This window comes from Aotus nancymaae, unplaced genomic scaffold (genome assembly GCF_030222135.1).
Source record: "Aotus nancymaae isolate 86718 unplaced genomic scaffold, 86718_ANA_hifiasm-v0.15.2.pri h1tg000033l, whole genome shotgun sequence".
Lineage (NCBI taxonomy): Eukaryota > Metazoa > Chordata > Mammalia > Primates > Aotidae > Aotus > Aotus nancymaae.
Genome location: NW_026988447.1, coordinates 18,545,802 through 18,558,239, shown reverse-complemented (window position 1 = coordinate 18,558,239; position 12,438 = coordinate 18,545,802). Strand labels below are relative to the sequence as shown.

Here is a 12,438-nt window from a genome sequence, read left to right as displayed (position 1 = left end):
TTTGGATTTAAAACCTGTAGACTTCTAGAAATTTCTTTTCTCTTTTATCTTTATACTATTTATTTTCTATTCACAATGGTAGTGTTAGGCTAGTCAATATGAACCCAAATATTGTTAACGATCTAGGATGAATGGTGGGGCCAATAAAGAAAGAACTCATGTTAGTGACTATTTAGCTTAGTAGAAAAAAAAAGATGAAAAACCAGTGTTTTCTAGGGATATCCTTTTTTTCTTTTCAGTTTTTTTTTTTTTTTTTTTTTTTTTTTGGTGGTAGGTGGTTGGGAAGTGGGTATGGTTTCCCCAATAAAAAACAGAAAACCTACTAGAAAAATTCTACAAGAGCTGTAACATTTAGGGATAGCCATTCTGAAAAGCATTCAGAAGGAGTATTGTCAGTTAACTACTGAGAAGGTATCATCTACCTATAACCTTCTAAATTGCTAATCTGGCCATAGATTAGAAATCAATTACAATAATCTCACATAGTCTAGTCATGTTCTGGGGCAATACAGGCAAACACTCAATTCTTCCATGCTTACTCATATATAAACTAGAGGCCCTGAATTTTATATCGTTCATGCCATCTGCTATAATTAAATTTTCCCTGACCTGACATTTCAGGATGCTGTGCGGCCACACACTACACATTTCATCAGACTTACAGAGATATTCCCGTTGAGATCTGTAAACAAATCTCTTGTGCCTTGTGTAGCCAGTTGAGTCTTGTGAAATATAACTGGCTTTTAAACTCTTCTCATAGCCCTCACTAGTTGCAGCTACAAACATATTATTCTCACAGTTTAACACCTTCATAAAATCATGCATTGGATTTGGGCAATTCTCTCATCACCCAGATACACTATATCAAAATCAATAATTACAGGCAACCCATTGATTGCAAAAGGCATAAATGTGCAATGAGACATATTGGAGCTCCAGAACTCCTTACAGAGTAGATACACATTACAGGCAATTGCATTCTCCTTCAGATGGATTTTGTGTGTGGATGTGATATACTCAGATATAACTACTGTTGAATTATAGATGTATACACTTTCCCAAATGATTCAAATGTCCTTAACAATAAAGTCATGTAAAGCATCAGTTTCTTTTTTTTTCATTAAGGAAAAAAGACCTTCTATCAAACATGGGATATCAAATTTGAAATTATCTTTCTCTTACTTCTCTCTATTGGATCCATGACCCCGGGAATAAGAAAGTAGAGAGTTTTTCTAATAAACACCTATTTGATGGCTCCCTTCACCCTGCAGTTTGAGGTAGGAACCTCCCTACCTTCTACACTCTGAGTTATACCTTCTGTCTGAAAATCACAAAGAAAAATAGTCTCTAACTCTGTGTAGACCATCATAAGGCAAACTTTAAGGGAAATTTATGCCACAAAAGTGTCAGGATTGTTTAAGGGTAGGGGTAGAGTTCAGAATTAAACACACACACAAAATATTACATTCAGAATTATTTTATACAAATGTTTCACTATTTCTTTTATTAGAGAAGGTAACATAACTGAAGCGTACTTCAGTCAGTTTAATCTTGAAGAATTAAATTTTAAAAAGAAACTATTTGTACAAGCCCAAATGTGTGCACCAGATATTTAAAATCTTATGTGTGATGAAACTAAAATAACAGAATAATTGCTGTACAGGCTTAATTTTAGCATGCACTCTTGCCAGGCAGCTAGCTTCATGACAATAATAGGAGGGCCTCTTGGGTAATGGTTAAGAGCACAGACTCTGGAATTAGATGGCCTAAGTTCAAATCCAGACTCTACCACCAACTGGCTCTGTGACTGTGGGTATGTTATTTAATCTCTTTAAACATCAATTTTCTCAGGAGTAAATGGGAATTATGATATGATCCTATTTATTTCACAAGATTGCTATAAGGATTGTAGGAGAAATAGTATTCACAGAACACTTACACAGTGCTTGGTTGATAATAAATGTTTATTAAGGAGTGGTTATTAACTACAATAATTACCAACAGGATGCTTGTGAGAGGAAGATAAAAGCTTCGCATGTTATAAAAACTGACTCCTAGTTCACATGGCCATATGGCCATTTTCTTTTTGCTCTTAAATATTCCCTATGAGCAGCTCACCGTAAATATTCAGTTGTTATCTTTGTGTTTGATAAACTGAATTATTTTCTTGTTTAGAGATATCAGTAAGGTTGAATGGTGAAATCCAGAATGAAATAAAGATTTGTTTTCCCACAAGAGAATGCCAGCTGTTGTCATCCACAGAATATCAACTGCCAGTATATCCATGCATCTCGCAAAAATGAACGGAACACTTCTTCTGCCAGAGCCTCAAGATTACAAGGTAAATAAGGCAAGGGAACTGCCCTCAAGGAGCTTTTCATCTGTAGGGAAAATAAAATAAATAACAAATAACTCTGCTATGTGGCAGGAAGAGCTATGCTCCTGAAGAAGCACAGGAGTGAAGTGTCTTGGGAGTTTAGAGGAAGGTGTCATTCCCTCTCTAAACTATTGATAAAAGATAATTCATGGGAGAGATAATATTTGAATGGAGTTTTGAGCGAGCAAATGATGTTAGGAAAAAAATATAGCAGTTAACGGCAATTGGGTTAGCTAATATCATAGTTTTGATGTTTCCAGACATCAAATGTGTAAAAAGTTATTTTCTGCATACTTTGTTTGTGGGATAGCTCAAAGTTCAAGGAAATTAGATTCCCCACGCTGCACCTTGTAGAGGAAGACTAGGAGGACTTCCTATAGTTAATTGCCTCACCACAAAATTAATTCAAAATGAATCTCAGATATACATGCAAAAGTTAAAACTATAAAATTTCTAGAAAAAAAAATTTGCAACCTAAGGGTAGACAAAGATTTACCAACACTTATAAACAATATTATATAGAACCTAAAAGCTTTTGCTCATCAAAAGACATCCTTAAGAAAATCAAAATGCCAGCACACACTGGGAGAAGAGAACATCTGTGCTGCATATATAAAGGATTCTTACTACCCAATATGTAACCCAATTAAAAAATGGGTGAAAGACTCCACAGATATTTAAAACGATCTGCAAATGGCCAATAAGCATATGAAAAGATACTCATTTTCATTAGTTAGGAAAAAGAAAAGGAAAATTTCAATGAACTGCAGCTAACTAAAAGTAAAAAGATTGACCATAAGTGGTATTGATGTGAATATGGGACAAAATATCTCATGCTTTGCTGGTGGGAATATAAAATGGTATAGCCACATTTGAAAGCTAATGGCAGTGTCTAATAAAGCTAAACACATAAATATCCTGTGAAGCAGAAATTATACTCCTAGGTATTTACTCGAAGGAAGTGAAAATACATGTCTACAAAAAAGGCTTGTAAAAGAATGTATAATTATGACAAGGCATGATCACTCACACCTGTAATCCCAGCACTTTAGGAGGCTAAGGTGAGCAGATTGCTTGAGCCTAGGGGTTTGAAACAGACTGGGCAACATGGGGAAACCCTGTCTCTACAAAAATTATAAATATTAGCCAAGCATGATGGCAAGCATCTGAAGTCCCATCTACTTGGAGGGCTGAGGTAGGAGGATCTCTTGGGCCCGGGAGTTTGAGGCCACAGTAAGCCATAATTGTGCCACTGCACTCCAGCCTGGGAAACAGAGCAAGACCCTGTCTCAAAAAAACAAAGGTACAATTAATAGGCTTGATGTAACAAATATATTAAAATGTCTCACAACAAGGAATACAAATTTTTCAAGTACAAATTGGTCATTTATAAAAACTCGATTATGTACTACTTTAAAATACCAGTCACTACATAATTTCAAGAAAGAATAGTATGCTACCTCCTCTGAATACTAGAAAACAGTAGGAAAAAGTATCTCCCACAACCCACATAAATTTACTAACTTAAACATCTAGTATTGATTAAAGAAGGAAATCAAATAGATATTAGGAAATAATTAAAGTTAATGACAAAACTACATGTCAAAACTTTTTGTGACTCAGTTTAAGCCATATTTGTAATGAATGTACAGCTTTAAGTTCATTTATTTAAAAAGAAGAATAAAAAATAAATGAGTTAAACTTTCAATTTAAGAAGATACAAAGAGAATCACATAATAAATTAAAGGCAGTTGAGGGAAAAAAGAGCATATTTTAATAAAGTGAAAAGCAAATAATACCAAGTTTCAGCAAAACCAGAAATTTGTTGTTTAAAAAGCTTAATAAAATCAACAAACTTCAATCAATGCTCATCTAAAAAAAATAGGCACAAATCAGCAAGACTGGGGATGGAGAGGGGGCAAGGGTGAATGCATTTGAGCCTGAAAACTCCTAAGAAAATATCAACAACCTTATTTCAGTAAATTCAGATACTTAGGGAAAGAAATAATTTACTAGAAAAAAAATGTTTCTTGTTATTTCTCTTTAGAAGCAGCACGGTATAACGATTAAAAGTGTAACCTCCATGTCATGTTTCCTAGGTCTGAATGTCAGCTTACTCCTTACTCATGGTGTGATCTTGAGCAAATTAATTAACCTCTCAGTTTTTTCATTTGAAAAATGGGGATAATCATAGCACCTCGTAGAATTGATATAAAGATAAAAATAATAATGGTTGTAACATGCATAGAACACCACCAGGCAAATATTAAGTGCTTGATAAATATCATTATTTATTATATTGTTAATATTTTTGTCAGTGACCAAATCTAACTCAAGAATAGGAAAAATGAATAAACTAATAGCAACTAAGAATCAAATACTGTCTCCACAGATCCATTTGCATTGTTTTATAAATGGGTTTTACCAGGCTTTCATATAACAGTAATTCTCACTTTTAATAGACTTCTCCAGAGAATTGAAAAAAGAGACAAGGCAAATATAACCTTGATAAAGACAATAAAGTACATGATAAGGACAGTACAAGAAAAGAAATTATTAGCCAATGTCATTTAACAATATAGATGTAAAAATATATGAATTAAAAATTGGCAAATTAAAATGTATTAAAACATATTATGGCTGAGTATTCTGTGAAAGGGAGGAAGATATAACATTAGCAGAATATAGTAATGTAATACATATTATCTTAATTAATTCAAAAGTAATAAATTGATAAAATTTACTGCTAATTCATGATAAAAATGCTTTACAAAGTAAGAATAAAGTGAAGCTTTATACAATTTAATTTCTGACAAAGTAGATTTTGATGTGAAAATACATGTTTAAAAATTTGTAGCAAACATTATACTTAGTGTTAAGCTTCTAGAAGCATTCTCACTTAAGAAGCAAATAATAATACCTGTCCTCAGCCTTTGTATTCAATATTATCTTAACATCCCAGTCATTCTAATAGGGCAAAACAAAGAATAAAGAATAGTTAGAATTAGAAAGGATGAGATAGGTTGGGAGTGGGAGCAAAGCTTCATGCCTTTAATCCCGGCACTTTGAGAGGCTGGGGCTTGTGGATCACTTGAGCCCAGGAGGTCAAGACCAGCTGGCAGCATGCCAAAATGCTGTCTTTACAAAAGAATACAAAAAATTAGCTGAGTGTGATGCTAGTATGTGCCAGTAGTCTGAACTACTCAGGAGGCCAAGGTGGGAGGATTGCTTGAGGCTGGGATGTTAAGGCTCACTTGGGAGGCTGAGGCTACAGAGAGCCATGTTTTCACCACTGCACTCCAGCCTGGGTGACAGAGGAAGACCCTGTCTCAAAAAAAAAAAAAAAAAAAAAAACGGAAAAGATAAAATATATTCTTAGGCAATGTAATTATCATTTAATTAGATAATATGCACACTATTACAACTAATATGAATGCTAAATTGTTAGATATGAACCCGACATACTCAACTCAATGGCTTTCTTTCACAATAACCCTTTAGACAATATCATAGAAAAACATATTTTTAAGCTACAAAATATTAAAGGCAGGCATGTAACGTTGAATATGAATATCACAAAAACCTCTCAGAATTTATGTAAGAATTTTAAAAATTCTTAATAACATAAAGGAAGCTAATAAGTAAAGGAACATTACATGGTGTCAATTTAAATGTAGGCTCAATACTGCAGTGATATAAATTCTAGGCAAGTAATATATTTCAATGCTAGTTCAGTAAGAATCTAAGCAGAGTGTTTCAGGAACTAAATCAGCAGTTTCTAAAGTTAATGTAGAAGAGAAAAAGGCCAAAAAATAGTAAGGAAAATATAAGGAAGAACAAGTTAGGAGGGGCAAGTCCTAACAGATAAAAAAACTTAGAAAACTTTGGAAATCAAGATGGTGTGTATTATGCAGAGGCAGACAAATAGGCAAAGAGAACAGAACAGAGAGCCAGAAAAAGAATCCTTATATTGACATAAGACAAAGGTGACTTGATAAGCCAGTGGACTAAGGAATAAATGCTGATGGAGAAATACATAATCCACATAGAATATAGTAATAATGATCAAATCCTATACCAACCCACATACAAAGAGAAAAGATTAATTCTAAAGTGGGACAGAGTTGGGGAGTCTGACCAAAGTGTCCAAGGCAAACTTGAAAACTTTTAAAGAAATTAAGTAATAATATCATCATGATCCTAAGATAATGAAATGATTTTTTTAAAAATAAGGAAGACATTGATAGATCTGAGTAAGTTAAAAAAAAGAGAAAAAGTTTGCGTATGAACAGATAACATAAAAAAAAATAGAAAGGCATGCCAGAGACTGAGAGATCTTTTCAATATACAAAATGAAAGCAGGATTGAGAAGTAGTGAGAATTATTCTTTGGAACTAAATTATCAGAGTTCAAGCCAGATTTCACCACTGATAACCTGGAGAACTTTGGGCAAGGTATGTCACATCTATGTGCTTCAGATCCCTATACACAAATTGGAGATAATAAATTTCTCCATCTTTTAAGGCTGTTCTGAAGATCAAATGGGTTAATTAACATATGGTGCCCAAAACAAGGCCAGGCATGTCATAAAGCACTTAATAATGTTAGATATTATTTCATAGAATTGATGTTAAAATATATAGAGAAATACTAAAATTAGGTAAGAAGACAAATAAATTGAAAAATGGTCAAATATGTGGTTTAACATTTCAAAGGAAAGGACATTCAAATGTCCAATAAATATTAGAAAAGATAGTCAAACTTATTAGTGATCAGGTAAATATAAATTAAAACTACAAGGAGATATTATTTCATGCTCATGAGATTGTCAAAATTAGAAGTGTAGGGAGAGTGTAGCGTAATAGAAAACCCACAAACTGCTTGCTAGGAATATAAATTGCAGCCAGGGTCGGTGCTTGCATCTACAATCCCTGCTCTTTGGGAGGCTGAGGAGGGAGAATCACTTGAGCCCAGGAGTTTGAGACCAGCCTGGGCAGCAATAGTGAGACTCCGTCTCTACAGAAAGTACAAAAATCACCTGAATGCAGTGGCATGTGCCTGTAGTTCCAGCTACTCAGGAGGTTGAGGTGGGAGGACTGCTTGAGTCCTGGAGGTTGAGGCTGAAGTGAACTGAGGACAGGCAACTGCACTCTAGCTTGGATGACAGAGCTACACACCGTTTCTATAAAATAAAAAAGAAGAAGAAGAAGAAGAAAAATGGTAAATTGCTACAACCAATTTGGAGAATAATGGGTAATTTGACGTTATCAAGGAACATTGATGATGATCATGCTAGATAATCCAGCAATTGTACTCCCAAAATATAAAATCTTGGGATTTAGTATGAATACTGTAAAAGATACATAAAAGAATATTCTTAATAATATCATTGATGGTGGTAAATAACTGGAAGCAACCCAAATGTCTTTCAATAGAGGACTGGATAAATGCTATAGTGGTATATTTGTATAAATAAACTCTATATTCAGTACAATGAATGAACAAGAACAAGAGCTATGTCCATCAACATGGACAAATATCAAAAACATAATGTCAGTCATGATTTGTATGCTAGGTTCCATTTCTTCTCACCCACTATAGCATATCACTCTTAAGAATGTCTCTCTTATCTGCATGACCAAATTTGTTATTTCAACTGGATTATTCCCATAAGCATACAACTTGCTATATCTTGTCCTATCTTACATTCCCTTCCAGCTACTGTCCCATTTCTTTTATAGTAGAACTCTTTGAAGAGTTGACTATACTTAATGTTGCCAATTCTTCTACCATTCTCTTGCTTAATCTTCTTAAATTCTTATTATATCAATAATAGATGCCTTCCAAAATATTATTTGCAAATTTCAACTCTGCTTCTTTTATTAATTAAATATTTTCAATATACAATAGACTCATACTTTAGAAAGTTTAAAATATATTCTATATGTAGTGAAAACTCTTCTGTCTACTCTAATCTCTCTTCTACACAATTTCCAGTCTCTTTTCCCAATTATTATTTCTTTCTTGTGTATTAGTTGTTTATTTGTATAACACATAAAAATGCAAATAAATATTCTTATTTTCCTCAATTTTCTACATAAATATAGAATATCATACTGACTGCTGCATAATTCTTTTTTTTACTTAATGATGTGTTTTGGAGGCCATTTTATATCAGCGTATAGTAGTTTTTCAATTATTTTTAACAAGTTTCTAGTGTCCAATTGAATAAGGGTACCATATAATTTATTTTATCACTTTTCTATTGATGAACATTTAGATTGTTTCCATACTTTTGCATTTACAATGCTGCAATAAATGACCTTGTGTATATACTATTTTGTATGTATGTAAGAATATGTGAATCAATTTCTAGAAACAGAACTCCTAGGTCAAAGGAAAAAGGTAATTTTTTTTTTTTTAGATATTGATAAATTTCTTTTCTGAGGGATTGTGACAATTTAAACTTCTAGCAATATATGAGAGTACCTGCTTCCCCATCACCTCTCCAAGAAGTCATACTATGGAATTTTTAATTTTTTAATTCTCAGAGGTAGAAAATGGCAACTAGTTTTAACTTGTGTTTTTCTAGTTAAAGTTGAATATTTCTTTACGTGTTTAAAATTTATATTTCTTTTAATGCAAATTATTTGTTTTTATTCTTTGCCATTTTTTAAAAAAAATTGGATTATTTCTATTATCAATTTCTAGGAGCTCTTTAAATATTGGATATCAGTCATTCTGTCTGTAACATATTTTTCACTTTTGCTATTGTTCTTTGACTTTGTTTACAATTTTTTTCCTGCTATTCAGAAGTTTCTTTTCGGTTTGTAACTTGTTGAAATTGTATCTTGGTTAGAAGAACTATACCTACTCAAATTATAAAACAATTTCCCCAGGTTTTCTTCTGGTGCTTTTATTGACCTGTTATTTAAAACATTTAAATTTCTGGACCTCTTTGAACTTATGCTTAGAATATGGTATAAGGCTTAGATCCAATTTTATTTTATTTTTCCAGATGATTACCAGCTTATTCCATTTTTTTTCTTGAATATTCCATCTTTTAAAGACCAACTTTAAGCTACTTCTAGATTTCCTTATTCCTATATATTGATTTTATATACCAGTAAACATTGTTTCAATTTAGAGGTTGCAGCTTTAAGTAGGTTTTAATATCTAATTGGGCTAATTCCTCCATCATTGCATCTGTAATTGTGTTGAGAATTCCTTCACTATTCTTGTCTATTTTTCCACACAAAGATGGCATAGGTTCTAGTGCCACACAAATCTCATTGGTACTTTCTATCAGCAACCCATTACATTTATAAATTAACTTTTAGAAAATTATCATCTTTGTAACATTGAGTTTTTTGATCCAAGAGCTTGGTGTGTCATTCATTTCTTTTATATGGATTTGCATATTTTTTTTCTGGCAAGCTTCTTTCATATAATCTTATATATTTCTTTTTATTCCTAGATATCTTGTCTTGATTCTTTCTTATCTCCCTAACCTGTAAACACTGGGCTATGCCAGGGCTCCATTTTCAGCCTTTTCTTTTATCTTTTCTAGCCTTACCTCCTTCTTAGGTGATCTAATCCAGTCTTGTGGTTTTGCATACGCATTAGGACTGAATGCTAGCTTTATCAGTTTTGCATATTCTTACTGGACCACCCGCTGAACTCCAGAACTCCAGTTATATAGCACTGAACACTCCCCCTGGCTGTTTAACAGACATATATAACTCAACATGAATAAAATCAATCCACAAGTTCTTCTCTCCGGATCTGACTTTTCTACCCGTCTTCCCCATCACAGTTATTGAAAACTCTCTCTTTCTAGTTGTTCGAGTCTCAAACCTTGGAGTAATTCTTGCCTCCTCTATTTTTCAAACCTCACATTCAATCATCACCAACTTTTGCCAGCTCTTCTTTAAAAACATCCAGAATCTGACCACTTCTTACAGCCACCAGCATTTCAGCTTGAATTATGAAATGGCCTCCTAACTGGGTCTTCCTGCTTTCCTCATTGTCTTTCTATGGTCTGTTTTCTACATAGCAGTCAGACTAAAACAAATACAATGTTAGTGGTATTACATCATTCTCTCTTCAAAATCACTCAAAGGATATCCACTTCACTCAAAGTAAGAGCCACGTCCTTTCAATGGCTACAAGTCCTTTGATGACATAGCTCCTTAATCCAACTACAACATATAATTATCAACCATCCCAGGTCATTTTCTACCTCAGGGATTTTGCACTTGATGGACCCACTGTCTTGAATTTTTTCCCTTTGCTGTCTTCTTGGCTCACACTCTTGGTTTTCAAGTTGTGCTCCAGTGATTCCTTATCAATAAAGTCTTTCCCAAAAACTCAACATAATAACAACCATTGGATAACACATATATCCTCTTTAAGTACTAAGATCTCCTTTACTTTGCCTGATTCTTCTCTGTAGTATCTATCACCATGTGATATATTAGGTTAAATGTCACTTATTTGTTCGTTTTCTGTCTCTTCCTTCTTGAATGTGCTATGAGGGCAATTTACTGGTGTTGTTTACTGCTGTATCTTCAGCACTTTAGTTGACACATAGTAGAAGGTCAACAGATGTTCGTTGAATAAATACATAAATTGACAATTAGTGTGAATTACATAAATATATATGAAGTAACTGTTATATCATTAATATGGAAATTTAAACCTGCAAAGTAGTAATCTACAATGCTTTAGAAACAGAAGCACGTAAGAAAAGTATAAAAACCTCTATCAGATGGTAAGGAGAGAAAGAAGTCACTAGAAAAGGTACGAGGACCTTCGATTATGTATATAGTGTTCAACTTCTAAAAAATAATAAGAAGCAAATGTGACCCAATGTTAAGATTTGATAAATCTGGGTAGTGAGTACATTATATAGTTCTCTATTTTTGTTGATGCATTCAAAATATTTTATTTCCTTTTCCAAGAAGAGGAAAACATATTAATCCAATCAGGGAATATTCAGAAAACATACAGAATCTAAAGTTTTTAAAGAGTAAGACACCTTGAATGACCACAAAATGTATTGTGCCTGAGGAACAGATTGCAGTGATTGGCAAGGATTGGCAAGGATTAAATATCTACCTAAATTTAAATAACCCTGAGGGTAAAATATTTTTCTTGGGTCCTTATTTAACTGAATGCTTAGTTAGATGATAATGACTGAAGATGTTATTGATCTCATCTAGAAAAAGCAGTTTAGTTATAGTTTTAGAGACAATTGTTTCTGATTATTTAAAAAACCCCACATATACACAACAAATTTTTGATAAATTTCTTCTGTGGGTCAGACTTATACTAGTTACTAGGACTACAGAGCCCAATAAGATGAAAATGGGAAGAAAATCTGGCTTCAAAGAGTTCACAGTCTAGAGGGAATGATGGACAAATAAATAGTTATAAAACAATGTGCTATAATAGTGCCATGATAGCTATGTGTAGGGTGCCTCGGGGGCAGAGAGCTGTGAGAATGAGCTTCCCACATGTCAATAGAGATCTGTGCTCACAGAAAAACCTTACCCAGAGCCATGCTGTCAGCAACTGTGTTCCAAAATCTACCATAATTATTAGTCCTCACTGCCAAATCCAGGGCCTCCCACTAGAATTTATTATACTCCAGGTTTTGCCAGTTTTTAAAAGTAATAAGGCATTTGTTAAACTCAACACATTCTTAGGAAGTTTTTATACTTCAATTTAAGTGCCACGTGCTAACTTAATCACTTTTTTTTGGTTTGTTTCCTGTGCTTCTAAAATATTCATATCGAACCAAAAGTCAGAAGGTTAACACCTTGTTTATCAGAACATGGGGCATTCTGAACCAAACGTATTCTCTCAGTAATCAACTGATAAGAGTTATGGAGAAAAGCCTCTCTCAGGAGATAGTTCTAAAATGATTTTCTCCAACAAAAGTTATTTATGAAATTAGGTAGCCAATTTGTTAGATATTAGCTGTCTCCCTTGTGATGCTATGAGTTTAGCTACGGGTCAAAGCAAGGGCAGCAATAGCTACAAAGAGGTCAATAGGT

At 33.4% G+C, this 12,438-nt stretch overlaps 1 non-coding gene across 1 annotated transcript; it reads right to left on the bottom strand.

The window, feature by feature from the left end:
- Positions 1–290: 290 nt before the first annotated feature.
- LOC135277857 (U7 small nuclear RNA) lies at positions 291–353 on the bottom strand. The gene has a single exon (XR_010345433.1). It is a non-coding gene; the product is annotated as a U7 small nuclear RNA (small nuclear RNA).
- Between the last annotated feature and the right edge of the window lie 12,085 nt (positions 354–12,438).